Below are 17,347 nucleotides of genomic sequence, written 5' to 3' on the forward strand. Positions count from 1 at the left end.
GAATTCTCACAAAGGCTGCACCTTTCTTCTGCTGCTTTTATAAATCAGCCTTAAACATTTGAATGCATACCTTACTGCTGCTAATCACATTCACGTGCTTACGAAGCTTTTTTCTGTCCGTTATGTTTTTGCTAAGCAGTTTCTCAGTTTTCCTCGTACTGTGATTGTCAGCGAGCACAACAAGACTGAAACAGTGTAAAGGCAGGTAAAAAAAGACAGGGTAAAACGCCTGACTGTCGGGAGTGGGATTTGAACCCATGCCTCTATTCGGAGAGCGAAACACAAAGCTTATAAGAAATTGTGAATTTGCTGTTTTAAACTGCTCGACTATCCTGAAAAAATGGATGCTGATTGCACCAGTCGCATGCGATTTTCCGTAACTTTAGGGCGATAGATACGACTGGACGAACACAATTTGTGGCGTTTAGCATGACATGGAAAACGGTACCGGAGCATTCGGGTTCGGACTACCAGACTCGAAAATAATTTTACCCCCGCACTATCAAACTATTAAACTCCCAGCCTCTCTCACTCTCTCCTCACCTCTCACCTATGATCTGAACCTCACAGTGCCTTCTTTCTTACCAAAAACCCAAACACACATTGAAAATCTATCTCTACCATACATGTCAAAAACTCACTCCCCATCATTTCTATCCCTTTATTTCATTTTTTTGATGCATGTTTTTGCACATAACCTGTTACATTTTTGTTGTTTTGCACATTGCCTGTTGTTGTTTTTTGCACATCGGCTGTTGTCTCTGTCTTTCTTTTGTTATAAAATTGTATTGTTGTTGTGTTTTTTTCTTTGTACTACTTATGTCCGAGAGCTAGCTAAATAGCATTTCGTTATACCATATACCTGTGTATGAGTATAATGACAATAAACTTGAACTTGAACTTGACATAGTCTTGCAGGCAGTATATTATTTTATCGTTTACTCGTATAAAAAAGCATGGTCTTCTCGTTCCTAAGTCAGATTTTTAGTGCTTTCGAACGTTACTTCCAACCTGGACTGACAGCTCACCCGATCTGTTTGTGATTAGACCATGGAGTCGGGGGCTGTACCAAGCGCACGTTCCTTCCCAATGCTAAGGCGATCATTCGGAAGATGGGTGTGTAGAGAGATAAGCTTTGTCGACTAAAAAACAAGGCAGGATATGCAAGAATACTAATCAATGGCGACAGTTATGTTCTCTTACTATTGAGATCCCTACATTGCGAGTTTTTTTAAGACTTTGAAACTGAAGGAAAGCGGTGACAAATGAAACAGGCACGGGTGGGGCTTGAACCCACGCTCTTCGGTTTACGAGACCGACGCCTTACCACTTGGCCAAATGTAAACTGGAGGCAGCAACAACAATAAAAGGGATACTTGTCCTTAAACTCGGACGTGATGTTCTGCAGACATGTGCACAATGTCCTGTTTTCTTGCAGTGTAGACATTTTCCTGTTCACGCTCCGCATTCATCTGCTTTGTGCGTTGTTAGTCCGCACCTGTAACATGTAATGTCAGCAGTCCCCTGTTTTTCTATTTCTCTAGCATGACTGCGTCCTACTGCTCGGCTTTTTTTTTTTTTGCTCGGCTCACAAAAGCATCAACAGATTCGTCCTGAGACTAAGTTCTCTGCCTAAATTTATGCCGTTCCAAAACCACATTTCTCCGCGGTGTAAAGGAAGCGTTTAAGGCAGCTACAGTCTTTTTCTCCAGGGAGGTTGGCGAAAATCCGCTGCACGGAAGCCCCGATACAGTGCAGTAATGTAGCCCGTCTCACGGCATCCTGAGCTTCTGTCTATCCACTGGCTATTTAATAAACTCTGTACGACTCCATCCATATCTTGTATTCCGTATACAAATCCGGAGCTCCGAGGTTCAGAAGAAGCGGTGGAAAAAGCTGGGCATAAGCAAAGCTTCTCGGCGCGGCTGCCATATCTTCCATGGCGCAAGCAAAACGAAAAGTCCTAAAATTCAGAAGTTCGTTTCTACCAGCAAGAGAACTAAAATCTGCAGTGTTCTGCTCGCTTTGAGTCCGTCAACCACTCATCTCTCGTCGCTATAAATGTTGTGTATTTTAATAAAGAGACGTTTTTATATTATTTTAACTATGTTGTTAACTACACAGATCACGCCCATATTCTACCGCAGTAACTAGTCCGAAACGTAGGACATAGTACACACTTTTTAAGTGAAGTCAGGTTGTTAAAAAATTAAACCAGCGCCCTGTCACAGAAACAAACCCCGGTCTCCCGCGCAACAAGCGGGGGTACTCAGCACTATACTAACGAGGAGCGCTTGTCTGCAGCTGAGCGTCAGCTCTGTTTACTATCAGCAGTCATTTCCTCATTTCCAAAGACTTTTTCACCTGCTCTCAGCTTTTAAAGACGGTCATAAACGCTCAAGAAGTCTGTTTCTGTTGTCTCAGCTCTTGATAAAGAAAAGCCGTGCGTAGGAGACTCCCTCTCTGAAGAAGTTTGCCGTCACCCTGCGAGGGAGAAGAGCCATCAATCACCGAGGCAACCACTGAGACGGTTAACATTAAACACGTGAAATGCGAGATGTTGTGATTTTTTTCCCGCTTAAGGCTTCTATCGTTTCTACTCTAACGAGAAAGACCTCTTTAATAGAAGTGAGATTTTAACAAACGTCTCCAGGGTTAACTGCGACCTGAACGCAACGCCTTAGAGCACCAGCCATCTTGCCTGTGGTACTTATAGTGAAGTATATATTTTATTTCTTTCGACTCGTTGATAAGAAAAAAAGTGAAATCATGTAATTAGGGATATGTCTTTTTTTTCCATGGGGAAAACTAGCCCGAGCAAATGTAAAGTTTAGAGCAGCGCTCAATAAAAATGATCAGAACCCGAAAGCGCTTCTTATGCGGATCATATTCCGATTCCACTGGTTCTGCAGAAGAAATAAGAAAAGCCGAACTCAAAGCAGACATGTGTTGCCATTACGGGTACTCTGTCTGCAGCTGCTTTAAGATCTACTCACACCGTGTTGCCATTAAGGCTACCTAGTTAAAAAAAAAACTTATCGTCACCTTTTTGAACGTGATTATTAGACACCCATTAAATCTCAACCGAGGTTTCTTGAGAGATCGTTCAGCGAGCGAGTAATAAAAAAACTACTTCGCTTCAAACCTCTAATGTCACTTTAAACTTGGACGTGATGATGTGCAGTGTGCCCTTCCTCTTGTTGTATTCAAGAGTACTCACTGTGTGAGCTGTACTCTACTGTGATTTAATTTAGATGATTACGTGGAGTAGAGTGACAAGATCTACTTGAACATTTTCGGTTTGTGAAATGAAACACTAAATACACTACTGTAAATACAAGTAATGGACATTTAAAATAACCACAGTACAGCTAGAAGAGTGAAAGATAAAAGACTATTTAGAATGACATTCACAATAGAATTAAAAACGGCACAGCCGCCCGAACAGGGACTTGAACCCTGGGCCATCAGATTAAAAGTCTGATGCTCTACCGACTGAGCTATCCGGGCTCTGAAAGAAAGGCGACACTGTCGGGATCCTCGCAAGTCACGTGTCTCTTGTGCCGAAGAGCAGTCATACCTGACCCGTCTGGAATGACCACTGACAGACTTTATCCAGAAGTGACGGCACCACTCCCAGTAGAATGAATGAGAAATACAGCATGACATGGGTAGTTAAGGGGCTCCCACAATCCATCTTTCCTCACATTACTGATTTTTCTTCAATAGCATTTTGACCTTTTTTAAAATTAAGATTTTTTTCACATTTAATAAAATCTTTTAATCAACAACATTAAAAAAAAACAAATGGAACATTTTTTGGAACAATAATTAAAACAAAAACTTTCAATGCCTTGGTTGTATACGTGTGCACACCCTTTATAAAGGGAGTTGCAACAGTGCTGAAATGTAAAGAGCATTTCTGTAGAGAAAACAGCATTTTTTCTGCCTTGATGTTAAGCTTAGGGAGCCTGTCTTTTAGAAATTCTATTTCTTAACACCTTGCACAGCCTCCCGACAGACTAACAAATATTTTTTTTGGAGAAATTGGCTCACACACCGGAAGACACTAAAATAACGTTTATTTACGTTAGAGTATGTAAAACTCAGGCTTTAACAGATGTTCATGATGTTTCACACGGGGTGTTACCTGTTGTAGTTTTTCAAAAGATGTGTTAGCGGACCACAAATTATCTTGAAAAGATTTGGGTTTGTACTGGCTGGGATTCAAACCCGACTCAATTATTTGGAAGGCGCCTGTACCACCAACGCACTTCCGAGAAGCACCTGCAAATTATCACAATCCTCTCTCTCACCTACAAAGTTATGGAGACACAGACGTCCAATGAAAACTAATTTTATTCACTCAAGGCTCCACTCTTTTGTTGTGATGTCATTTTAATAAATATTAGCTTTGATAAGGTGTCGTTTTTGCCTCTTAAAGTTAAAGTCTGCTCCTTTCTTCCTGGTATAGAAATAACATGTTCCATCTTTGTTTAAAAACACCACTAAAAGTAAATTATTCAGCTCTAACGCCTGTGTGCATTGACAAGACATCTCAAAAGGACTTATCAAATAAGAACACGATCCTTCCTGTTACCATTCCTGTGGTTGGGGCGTTGTTTCACCCTTTTATTTTCTTCTACAATATTTGCAGACAGGGCTTTATCACTCGAGTTGTACAGAACAAGTGTGCATCGGTCCATGAAAATAATCAGTAGTGCTGTTTTTCTATGCATAGTTTAATCAAGAGCACTTAAAAGATGCAAAAAGCTTTCAAATAAAACAGAATTGAAAGACAGTCGAGTAAGGAAGTAGAAAAAAAGCACTCCCCCGTCTGGGAATTAACCACCGTCGCACGTATGACTGGATACAAAAATAATAGATTAATTTGTGCCCAGTCTCTTGAAGCTTCAATGCGATTATTTTTCCTTCCTTATTTCTTCATTCGCATGCATTTACTCTGTAGTAGAGGAAACGCAAAAGTGGGAAACTGCAGGCATTCTTCGTGAGTGGTGGATTGTGATCAGTGAGCATCTGGACAAGTCTGTTCCATTACCTTCGCCATCGGGGATGTAGCTCAGTGGTAGAGCGCGTGCTTCGCATGTATGAGGTTCCTGGTTCGATCCCTGGCATCTCCAGGTGCTTTATATTACAGTACTCACATCGCAATCTTCTGTTGAGTGAGAACTCTTTGCTTGTGTTCAGAGAGAGCCAGGTTTACACAACTAAATGCAGGCACACTCGACGTGCTGCAGAGTTGCGCTGCTGTTACTGCTACACTACTGCACTGTATCGGGGCTCCCATGCAGCAGATTTTCGCCAACCTCCCTGGAGAAAAAGGTACATATGAACAGACTGTAGCTGCCTTAGACGCTTACTTTACACCGCGGAGAAATGTGGTTTTGGAACGGCATAAATTTAGGCAGAGAAGTCTCAGGACGAATCTGTTGATGCTTTTGTGACTGCACTAAGAGGACTGGCTAAATCGTGTGACTTTGGAGTATTGGAAACTGACATGTTAAGAGATCAACTTGTGGAAAAATGTGCACATAAGAGACTATAAAGTGCTGCAGGATGAAGGCTGACTTTAGAAAGAGCTCTTACAGTCGCTAGAATTCATGAAGCAGCTCAAGCAGAATCAAGAATGCTTTCTGACCACAGTGACACTGATCGGGGCGCTCGCTCATACTTTACAAACAAAACCCGAGCAGCAGGACGCAGTCATGCTAGAGATATAGAAGAACAGGGGACGGCTGACATTACATGTTACAGGTGCGGACTAATAACACACAAAGCAGATGAATGCAGAGCGTAAACAGCAAAATGTCTACACTGTAAGAAAACAGGACAATATGCACTAGTGTGTAGAAAGAAAGACGGTTCCCATCAGGAAAAGAAATTGAATACAAATAAGGAAGGGACAAAACTGCGAGCAGTTCAAGAACCGTCTTCAGACTCAGATGAATTTGTTAATTCCATTGACCCTGAAGGTAAAGAAACTGTTCGAATAAATGGCCAAGAGATAAAAATGGTGATAGATACAGGAAGTCAAAGAAACTTCATTGGAGTAGAATTTTTAAAGAAGTGTTGGCTACTTCGAGGCACAGCTGAAATGGCAGAAAAATGTAATAAAGGACAAAGTAGTTGAAGGAAATGTAGAAGTGTTGTTGAGAAGAAAAGCATGTTTTGATCTGAAGATTCTGAATGTAGGAGACACTGTCAATGCGGTTGACCAGTCTTCAGAGAGGTTTAAGCGGTTAGCACAGGAATATGAGTCACTCTTTAAAGGTTTAGGACAGATCAAGGGTTACAGTCACAAGGTTACAGTAGATGAGAAAGTTTCACCAGTAGCTCAAAGTCTGAGATGAGTACCCTATCCAATGATAGAAGCTGTTAATCAAGAGTTAGATAAAATGTTGGATGATGGAATTATTGAAGACGTGAATGAAGGTGCAGAATGGATCTCAAATATTCTGATAATACCTAAAAAAGACACCAAGGAAGTGAGACTGTGTGTGGATCTGCAAGAAGTGAATAAAGCAGTTATCAGAGAGAGACATCCAGTACCAACGGTTGGCAGCATATTGCAAGCAGTGCAAGGAGCCAAAGTTTTTGCAAAGTTAGATGTTCGAAAAGGGTTCTGGCAAGTTGAGTTGGCCCTGGAATCAAGACACCTGACTACCTTCATCACACACAGGGGTTATCCAAAGATTCCAAGACAGAGGCTTAACTTTAAATAAAGATAAGTGTATATTTGGCCTGAAAGAGATCGAGATACTGGGACATTTGGTCACTGCAGAAGGAATAAAACCAGACCCAAAAAAGGTGACAGCTGTTTGCAGTGCGCCGAGACCTGAGAATGTTGCACTTTTGCGCTCATTCTTAGGAACTTGTGGATTTTTTATGAAATTTATTCCTAATTATGATATATCAGAACCCCTTAGAAAACTAACGAGGAAAGGACAGAAGTGGGAATGGACATCCGAAACTGAGAAAGCCATTGCCGAGTTGAAAAGAGCACTTGTAACTGAACCATGTCTGGCATACTTCAAACTAGATGCGCCACCAGTAGTGATCAGTGACGCGAGTCCTGTAGGACTTAGAGCAGTATTGCTACAAAGACCAGAAGAAGCCAGTGGCATATGCAAGTTGCTCACTTACCCCAACAGAAAGGCATTACTCGCAAGTAGAGCGTGAAGCCTTGGGTTGTGTTTGGGCAGTGGAACATTTTAGGACATATTTATGGGGAGGCAAGTTCACACTTCAAACGGATCATAAACCCCTCATTTACATGATCAATCCCAAAAAGGCAACTTTGTTACCACCCAGGATACAAAGACTTGGATTGAGATTACAGCCGTATGATTACAGAATTGAACACATAGTAGGGAAAACCAATGTTGCAGACTCATTGTCACGTCTTCCTTTACCAGACACAGAAGACACTGGTTATGTAGACACCTATGTTGATAAAGTGCTTTCAATCAGCACTTATGAACTGCATGCACTGACACTTGAGGAACATAAACAAGCAACAAACGAAGATGACACATTGAAATTGTTGATGTCCATAGTGGAAAAAGGACAATGGCCTAATCCAATTCCAGACGAACTGCAGCCATACCACAGGTGTAGGTTGGAGTTATCTACATATGATGGACTGCTTTTAAGAGGACAGAGGATTGTGTTACCGAAAACAAAAATCAGACAAGCACTGAAAATAGCACATGAGACACATCAGGGTGTAGTTCGTACAAAACAGTACCTGAGAAGCAACTTTTACTGGCCCAACATGGACAGTGATGTTGAAAGACTAATCAGGAATTGTTCCACTTGTGTGTTGAATCAGCCATTGCAGGAGGATCAACTTCTCCAACCACTTGAATTACCGCCAAGGCCTTGGACAAAATTGGGCATTGCCCTGGTAAGCCCCATTCAGAATGAATACATATTGACTGTCATAGACTATTATACTTCTTAACCTGAGGCGGTTGTTGTATCAGACATATCTTCAGTCATAGTTATTAGAGAGCTGATGAACATCTTTGCACGATTTGGTTATCCACTAGAGGTAGTAACAGATAATGGCAGGCAATTCATAGGACAGTTGTTTGAATCATTTCTGACTAATTGTGGAATTAAACACATCCGTGCATCAACTTACTATCCAGTATGCACACAAAATGAAATTATATGCAGACCAGACACGGATCATAACTTCAAGGTCGGTGACGTAGTGTTTGTGGCTGGCCTAGACACCGGTAAATTGGATGCCAAGTTCAAAGACACTCGCTATGTGTTATTGAGAAACACCTCTTGTAACTCTTTTGAGTTAGTGAATGTGGAAGATGGCTCAAAAATAATGAGAAATGTAAAACATCTTTGACACGCTCCTCCATTGGATCTTGATTTTGAATCTGCAGAAACAGAAAATGCTGAGAATACAGGACTTTCTGACGTGCAGGAAGTGCCGAGTCCTCAGACAGTGGAGAGTACATCCATAGGAGAGCCAGTAACTTTACCCAGAAGTAACGTAACAGCCATTAGTGGCAGGGTTATCAGGAAACCGGCTCATTACAGAGACATTTAAAAATACAGGACTTGCATAGCTCTCCAAATGTTAAATTGCCCTATTTTGTTTGTGTTATCTATGTAGATGTTGCTTAGACTGCTAGAAATGAGGTGATATTTATAAGTGACTTAAGTAGAAATTGAACTAAAATTTGAGTTGGTACGAATAGAAATTGTTGTAAAAAAGATGAATGTATTGAATAGAAATGAAAGGGTTTATATACATTTTGTTGTAAAAGTTAATAACCGTTTACTGTGTGTTGATATAAAATTGTTACAATTGTATGGTAAAGTTATAGACTTTAAAAATAACAAAGGAAGGGATGTAGTATAGTGAATAGACATCGCAAGACAACAGAACGAGAGAGTAGAAGGCGGGAACATATGGTGTGAGAGCGTGATTTGTGTAGTTAATAAAATAGTCTAAATCATGTAAGAAAGGCTCTTTATTAAGATACACAACATGCTCAATAAGCTACTGGACACACCCGCCCCTCCTCACACAGACCGTGGAAAAGCCCCCGAGTGGGAGGGCTCTCTCTTCCTCCCAGGACCTCTTGGACACGATGCACAGACAGAGCGCGGTGAGCCGCCGCCTGCAAACACAGCTCCAGACAGGACTCCGCTCCGCAGGAGCCACAGAGCGGAGGAGATGGGGGCTGCTTAGCCCCTGTGCAGAGACTTGAGCTGTTGTTGCTGCGGACGCTGTCTTTTCTTTTCACGGGGTAGGAGTGAATGTTAAGTTGCCCTTAGAAATGAAGCAGAGCACTTCAACGTTCGATCTGTCTCCCAGAATCACCAGGGCGCACACACACACACACCCGTGCGCCCTGGTGATTCTGGGAGACAGATCGAACCTGGGCTAAAAGAGAGGGGGTTTAGCCCTCTTGCATTTGCTAGTTCGAAGTTGTACAACCCATTTGTATCTGCTAGGCGGCGCAGTCTATGTGCACAAAGAACGCTTTGAAAAGCGTCAAAAGCAAGTCATTCTGAGTTGGTCGTTTGTGTTTTACGTTCAGACGCGAAATGCTGAAATGAACGAACGGCGCTTTACAGAGGAGTACTGCCTGACTGGTTCGGTGATGAACGACAGAGGCCACTCCGACCTCTTCTCGGTTTTCTTCAATGACTTACTAAGGATCTTCTTCACATTCGCCCATGCAGGGGAAGCCAGTTACACCAAAGCAAACGCAGGAAAGTGCAATTCAAGCAGAGACCAGGAGGGACTTGTTTACACCGAGAGTGGTTGGAGAATGGAACAATGCGCCCAGCCCTGTTGCTGGAGCCGATTCTTGATGAGATCTTGGGCTCACTAAGAGGCCCCCGCTGGATGCTAATCTTTCTGTTGTTCTTGCAGGTCCTGCTCTGCTTTTGAGCCGACAGAGCTCGTCCTGGTCTGTCTGCACAGCTCAATTGCAAATGATCGGCTCCGCGTACAGAAGGAACGTGCGTTTGGTACAAGAGTGCATGAAGGCACCGGAAATACATTGGGAACAAATGACCGGTCGCTCAAGACCTCTGTGAAGTACAGGAGCGTGCAAAACGAGGCTGTTTCCGTCTGGTTTCAAACCAGGGATCTTTCCCCTGGGAAGCGAACGTGAAAACCGCTACACTACGGAAACCTGCAGGGACCGCTGCTGGTGTCTCGCTTGCGTTTCGGGCTGAGAAAGGGAAGCGTCACTTTAGGCAGGGGGCGCTGGAGAGAGGAACAAAGGGCGCGATGAAATAAAATGCCGAAACCCGGGATCTTTAGATCTTCAGTCTAACGCTCTCCCAACTACGGAAACGGTTAGAACACAAGTCCACCGGCAGTGAGTATTCAACCTCATTGCGTTACTGCTCCCAACCAGTTGATATCAATTTAATTCCTAAGGGTTATGTACTTGTTTTGAGTATCTAATGTAGAAGTTGTAAACAAGTTCAATTACGAAACGGTCTAAATGAATGATATACGAAACTTATGTCCTCTTGATATGTGTAACTCTTTGTAACTGAATGAATATATATCTTTTGTATTCTGATAACCCTTACGATAAGATCTGTTTACTGTTTACACGCATATTCTATATATTAATAAATGTATCCTCGTGTATTAGTACCTGTGTGTGCGTTGTTTGAGTTATATCGCATGGTTGGATTCTAAGACCATTAAAAGAATCAATTTTGGGATTTACTGCCACAAAAATAATTGTCCCAGTAAATGCCCAAACCCCTACAGAACTGGTGCCTCGTGAGAGCACACTACAACAGTGTGTGATCTCCTGCCCCAGCCTGAGGAACAGACAGTGAGCCTGTCTCTCAATAATAATAATACAGTGTGTGATTTCCTGTCCCAGCCTGGGGAACAGTGAGCCAGATACTCAATAATAATAATACAGTGTGTGATCTCCTGTCCCAGCCTGGGAAAAAGTGAGTCAGACTCTCAATAATTATAATACAGTGTGATCTACTGTCCCAGCCTGAGGAACACACAGTGAGCCAGTATCTCAATAATAATAATACAGTGCGTGATCTCCTGTACTAGCCTGAGGAACAGTGAGCCAGACTCTCAATAATAATAATAATACAGTGTGATCTACTGTCCCAGCCTGAGGAACAGTGAGTTTATCTGTCAATAATAATAATACAGTGTGATGTCCTGTCCCAGCCTGAGGAACAGTGAGCTTGTCTCTCAATAATAATAATAATAATAATAATAATAATAATAATAATAATAATAATAATAATAATAATAATAATAATAATACAGTGTGATCTCCTGTCCCAGCCTGAGGAACCGTAAGCCTGTCTCTCTATAATAATAATACAGTGTGTGATCTCCTGTCCCAGCCTGAGGAACAGACAGTGAGCCTGTCTCTCAAAGATAATAATAATACAGTGTGTGACCTCTTGTCCCAGCCTGAGGAACAGGCAATGAGCCTGTCTTTCAATAATAATAATACAGTTTGTGATTTCCTGTCCCAGCCTGGGGAACAGTGAGCCAGACTCTCAATAATAATAGTACAGTGTGATCTACTGTCCCAGCCTGAGGAACAGACAGTGAGCCTTTATCTCAATAATAATAATACAGTGCGTGATCTCCTGTACTAGCCTGAGGAACAGACAGCGAGCCTGTCTCTCAATAATAATAATACAGTGTGTGACCTCCTGTCACAGCCTGGGGAACAGTGAGCCAGATACTCAATTATAATAATACAGTGTGTGATCTTCTGTCCCAGCCTGGGATACAGTGAGTCAGACTCTCAATAATTATAATACAGTGTGATCTACTGTCCCAGCCTGAGGAACAGACAGTGAGCATGTCTCTCAACAATAATATGAATAAACTATGTGATCTCCTGTCCCAGCCTGAGGAACAGACAGTAAACCTGTCTCTCAATAATAATAATACAGTGTGTCATCTCCTGTCCCAGCCTGAGGAACAGTGAGCTTGTCTCTCAATAATAATAATACAGTGTGTGATCTCCTGTCCCAGCCTGAGGAACAGACAGTGAGCCTGTCTCTCAAAGATAATAATAATACAGTGTGTGAACTCCTGTCCCAGCCTGAGGAAGAGACAGTGAGCCTGTCTCTCAATAATAATAATACAGTTTGTGATTTCCTGTCCCAGCCTGGGGAACAGTGAGCCAGACTCTCAATAATAATAATACAGTGTGATCTACGTTGGCAGCCTGAGGAACAGACAGTGAGCCTTTATCTCAATAATAATAATACAGTGCGTGACCTCCTGTCCCAGCTTGGGGAACAGTAAGCCAGACTCTAAGCAATAATAATAGCGTGATCTACTGTCCCAACCTGAGGAACAGTGAGTTTATCTGTCAATAATAATAATACTGTGTGATCTCCTGTCCCAGCATGAGGAACAGTGAGCTTGTCTCTCAATAATAATAATACAGTATAATCTCCTGTCCCAGCCTGAGGAACACTGAGCCTGTCTCTCAATAATAATACTACAGTGTTGGATCTCCTGTCCCAGCCTGGGAAACAGTGAGCCAGACTCTCAATAAAAATAATAATAATAATAATAATAATAATAATAATAATAATAATAATAATAATACAGTGTTGGATCTCCTGTCCCAGCCTGGGGAACAGTGAGCCAGACTCTCAATAATAATAATACAGTGTGATCTACTGTCCCAGCCTGAGGAACAGACAGTGAGTTTGTCTCTCAATAATAATACAGTGTTATCTCCTGTCCCAGCCTGGGGAACAGACAGTGAGACTGTCTCTCAATAATAAGAATACAGTATGTGATGTCCTGTCTCAGCTTGAGGAACAGAGAGTAAGCCTGTCTCTCAATAATAATAATTCAGTGTGGGATCTCCTGTCCCAGCCTGAGGAACAAACAGTGAGCCTGTCTCTCAATAATAATAATACAGTGTGGGATCTCCTGTCCCAGCCTGGCGAACAGTGAGCCAGACTCTCAATAATATTAATAATAATAATACAGTGTGATCTACTGTCCCAGCCTGAGGTACAGACAGTGAACCTGTCTCTCAATAATAATATAGTGTGTGACCACCTGTCCCAGACTGAGAAAAAGACAGTGAGTCTGTCTCTCAATAAGTATAATACAGTGTGTGACCTCCTGTCCCAGACTGAGGAAAAGACAGTGAGTCTGTCTCTAAATAATAATGATACAGTGTGGGATCTCCTGTCCCAGCCTCGGGAACAGTGAGCCAGACTCTCAATAATAATAATACAGTGTGTGATCTCCTATCCCAGCCTGAGGAACAGACAGTGAGCCTCTCTCTCAGTAATAATAATACAGTGTGTGATCTCCTGTTCCAGTCTGGGGAACAGAAAGTGAGCCTGTCTCTCAGTAATAATAATACAGTGTGTGATCTCCTGTCCCAGCCTGAGGAACAGACAGTGAGCCTGTCTCTCAATAATAATAAGACAGTGTGATCTCCTGTCCCAGGCTGAGGAACAGTGAGCAGTCCTAATAATTACCGCTTCCTGATTTAGCTCAGCAGCTTTTATTTCGCCTGAAGCACAAGCAACTTGTGAGAACAGGTTGGGTTTGCTGTGCTCAACTGGCTCGGCGTCTTCGTGTCGTAGCGCCGCAACGCTGTGTTTTCCTTCCTTCTCTTTTCAGCCCAGAAGAAACATTTTACTTGTTCCTTTTGTAGCCCACGCATGCCGACGCCTGTGTTGTGTTTTGGATTTTCTCCTTCTTGAATTTGTACTCCTCCTCCCTCTCTCTCCCTCTCTCTACCTCTCCCTTTTCCCCTCCCTACCTCTCTCCCTACCTCTACCTCTCCCTCTCTCTACCTCTCCCTCTCTCCCTAACCCCCTCTCTCTCCACCTCTCTCCCTCTCCCTCGCCCTCCACCTCTCTCCCTCTCTCTACCTCTCTACCGCTCTACCTCTCTCTACCTCTCCCTACCCCTCTCTGCTCTCTCTCTCTCTCACTCTGGAGTTTATTTTCCAGACAGAAATCCAGCTCCATCCCTCCTGTGGAAGATAGGTTATGCAGGATGAGAGCCCCTAACCGAGAGCACTGCAGCGGCAGGTTCTGTGTTCTGTTTCAAATCCGCCCGCGATGAGACACCGAGGAGAAATGAAGAGCCCCGGTCACGCTAGAAAATCACCCGGGAAAGAGACTTTCAATGTAGGAAAAAAAAGTCGTTAGTAACAGACATAATACGTTTATTTTGTTTTTTTAATCGCTGCGATGTGTGACTAAGCTCATACGACTAAGAGTTGCCCCCGTTGTCTAGATCTGGTAACCTGCTCGTAGCTGGTGGGCCAGATCGTGTCCCCCGTCACTATACTGGTGCATAAGGACCCACACAGACCACCCCCTGCTGGCCCCACAGAGAGGGAGAGGTAGAGCACCACAACCCAGACTCAACCACATCACAGCACAGATCAAACAGCAATATCTCACACACTGGGACACACACAAACACAACATAAACTGGAATGCTACAGAACCTTAAACAGACAATACACACTAGCTGAATATTTGACCAAAATAAAAAATAACAAACAGAAACAGACCCTGACGAAGTACAGGCTCAGTGACCACAACCTGGCCATAGAAACTGGGCGACACAGGCAGACCTGGCTGCCCAGAGAGGACAGGCTGTGCTCCCACTGCCAGCGGGGAGAAATAGAGACAGAGGTGCACTTCCTACTGCACTGTGACAGATACTCTGGGATTAGAGAAACATTCTTCCCGAAATTCAGAAATCTAATCCCAGAGTTCCCACACCTGCCAAAACCACAACAGGTCCCAATCCTACTGGGAGAGGGAGGAGGGAACTCAGTTGATCTGGCAGCCCAGTATGTGATCTCCTGTCACAGCCTGAGGAACAGTGAGTCTGTCTCCCAATAATGCTCCAGCCGCCTACAGTATATGTCAATATTTTATAATATGTATTTGTTGTAAATGTCTGTAACATGTCTGTAGATTTTATTTTACTTCTATTTCTTGTTTTGTTCCATGTTAATTTTATTATTTTTATTTGCTTTGGCAACACTGATTGTACCCATCGGTCATGCTAATAAAGCACCTTGAATTGAAATAGAGGTAGGGAGAGAGGTAGGGAGGGGAAAAGGGAGAGGTAGGGAGAGAAGTAGAGAGAGGGAGAGGTAGAGGTAGGGAGAGAGAGGAGGTGTACAAATTCAAGCAGAAGCCTGACTGGAGCACTGTCGTATGGCCCTGACATCAATCCCTCAACTCTCTGCATAAAGCAGTGTCTTATGGCCATGACATCCCACCCCCACCACTCTCTACGTAAAGAAGTGTCGTATGGCACTGACACCCACCCCTTCACTCTCTGCGTTAAGCTGTGTTGTCAGGCCCTGACATCCCACCCCCGCCACTTTCTGTGTAAAGCAGTGTCATATGGCCCTGACATCCCAATCCCGCAACTCTCTGTGTAAAGCAGTGTCATATGGCCCTGACATCCCACCCCCACCACTCTCTGTGTAAAACACTGTCATAAGGACCTGACATCACACCCCCACCACTCTCTGCAGAAAGCACAGTCATATAGCCCTGACACCCACCCCTCCACTCTTTGAATAAAGCAGTGTCGTCTAGCCCTGACATCCCACCCCGCCACTCTCTACGTAAAGAAGTGTCGTATGGCGCTGACACCCACCCCTCCACTCTCTGCGTTAAGCTGTGTTGTCAGGCCCTGACATCCCACACCCGCAACTCTTTGTGTAAAGCAGTGTCATATGGCCCTGACACCAATCCCTCCACTCTCTGTAAAAACCAGTGTCTTATGGCCCTGAAACCCTCCCCTCCACTCTCTACAAAAAGCAGTGTCTTCAAGCCCTAACATCCCTTCCCCGCCACTCTCTGTGTAAAGCACTGTCGTATGGCCCTGACATCACACCCCCACCACTCTCTGCGTAAAGCACTGTCATATACCCCTGACACCCACCCCTCCACTCTCTGCTTAAAGCAGTGTCGTTAAGCCCTGACATCCCACCCCCGCCACTCTCTACGTAAAGAAGTGTCGTATGGCCCTGACACCCACCCCTCCACACTCTGCGTTAAGCTGTGTTGTCAGGCCCTGACATCCCACCCCCGCCACTCTCTGTGTAAAGCACTGTTGTATGGCCCTGACATCACACCCCCACCACTCTCTGTGTAAAGAAATGTCGTATGGCCCTGACATCACACCCCCACCACTCTCTGCAGAGCAGTGTCGTCTAGCCCTGACATCCCACCCCCGCCACTCTCTACGTAAAGAAGTGCTGTATGGCCCTGACATCACACCCCCACCATTCTCTGTGTAAAGCACTGTCGTATGGCCCTGACATCACACCCCCACCACTCTCTGCGGAAAGCAGTGTCGTCTAGCCCTGACATCCCACCCCCGCCACTCTCTACGTAAAGAAGTGTCGTATGGCCCTGACATCCCACCTCATCCGCTCTCTGCATAAAGCAGTGTCGTACAACCCTGACATCCCTCCCCCGCCACTCTCTGTGTAAAGCACTGTCGTATGGCCCTGACATCACACCCCCACCACTCTCTGCGTAAAGCACTGTCGTATAACTCTGAGACCCACCCCTCCACACTCTGCATAAAGCAGTGTCGTCAAGCCCTGACATCCAACCCCCGCCACTCTCTGCGTTAAGCTGTGTTGTCAGGCCCTGACATCCCACCCTCGCCACTCACTGTGTAAAGCAGTGTCGTATAGCCCTGAGACCCACCCCTCCACTCTCAGCATAATGCAGTCTCGTCAGGCCCTGACATCCCACCCTTATCACTCTCTGCGTAAAGCAGTATCGTCAGGCTGACATCCCACCCCTGCCACTCTCTGCGTAAAGAAGTTTCGTATGGCCCTGACACCCACCCCTCCACTCTCAGCGTTAAGCAGTGTTGTCAGGCCCTGACATCCCTTCCCCTCCACTCTCTGCGTAAAGCACTGTCGTATGGCCCTGAAATCCTGCCTCCTCTCCTCTCTGCGTAAACCACTGTCGTCAGCCTCTGACATCCCACCCCCACCACTCTCTGCATAAAGTGGTGTCTTACTGCCCTGACATTCCACCCCCTCCACTCTCTGCATAAAGCGGTGTCTTACTGCCCTGACATCCAACCCCTGCCACTCTCAGCGTAAAGCAGTATCGTCAGGCCCTTACATCCCACCCCTGCCACTCTCTGCGTAAAGAAGTGTCGTATGGACCTGACACCCACCCCTCCACTCTCTGCATAAAGCAGTGTCGTCAAGCCCTGACATCCCACCCCCGCCACTCTCTATGTAAAGAAGTGTCGTATGGCCCTGACACCCACCCTCCACTCTCT

General features: G+C 44.4%; 2 non-coding genes across 2 annotated transcripts; one reads left to right on the forward strand and one right to left on the reverse strand.

Moving 5' to 3' along the window:
- Window positions 1-3,437: 3,437 nt before the first annotated feature.
- Window positions 3,438-3,510, reverse strand: trnak-uuu (transfer RNA lysine (anticodon UUU)). Its single transcript has one exon. It is a non-coding gene; the product is annotated as a tRNA-Lys (tRNA).
- A 1,559-nt stretch (window positions 3,511-5,069) lies between these two features.
- On the forward strand, window positions 5,070-5,141 carry trnaa-cgc (transfer RNA alanine (anticodon CGC)). The gene has a single exon. It is a non-coding gene; the product is annotated as a tRNA-Ala (tRNA).
- The last annotated feature ends 12,206 nt before the right edge of the window (window positions 5,142-17,347 follow it).

This window comes from Lepisosteus oculatus, chromosome 14 (genome assembly GCF_040954835.1).
Source record: "Lepisosteus oculatus isolate fLepOcu1 chromosome 14, fLepOcu1.hap2, whole genome shotgun sequence".
NCBI classification, from domain to species: Eukaryota; Metazoa; Chordata; class Actinopteri; order Semionotiformes; family Lepisosteidae; genus Lepisosteus; species Lepisosteus oculatus.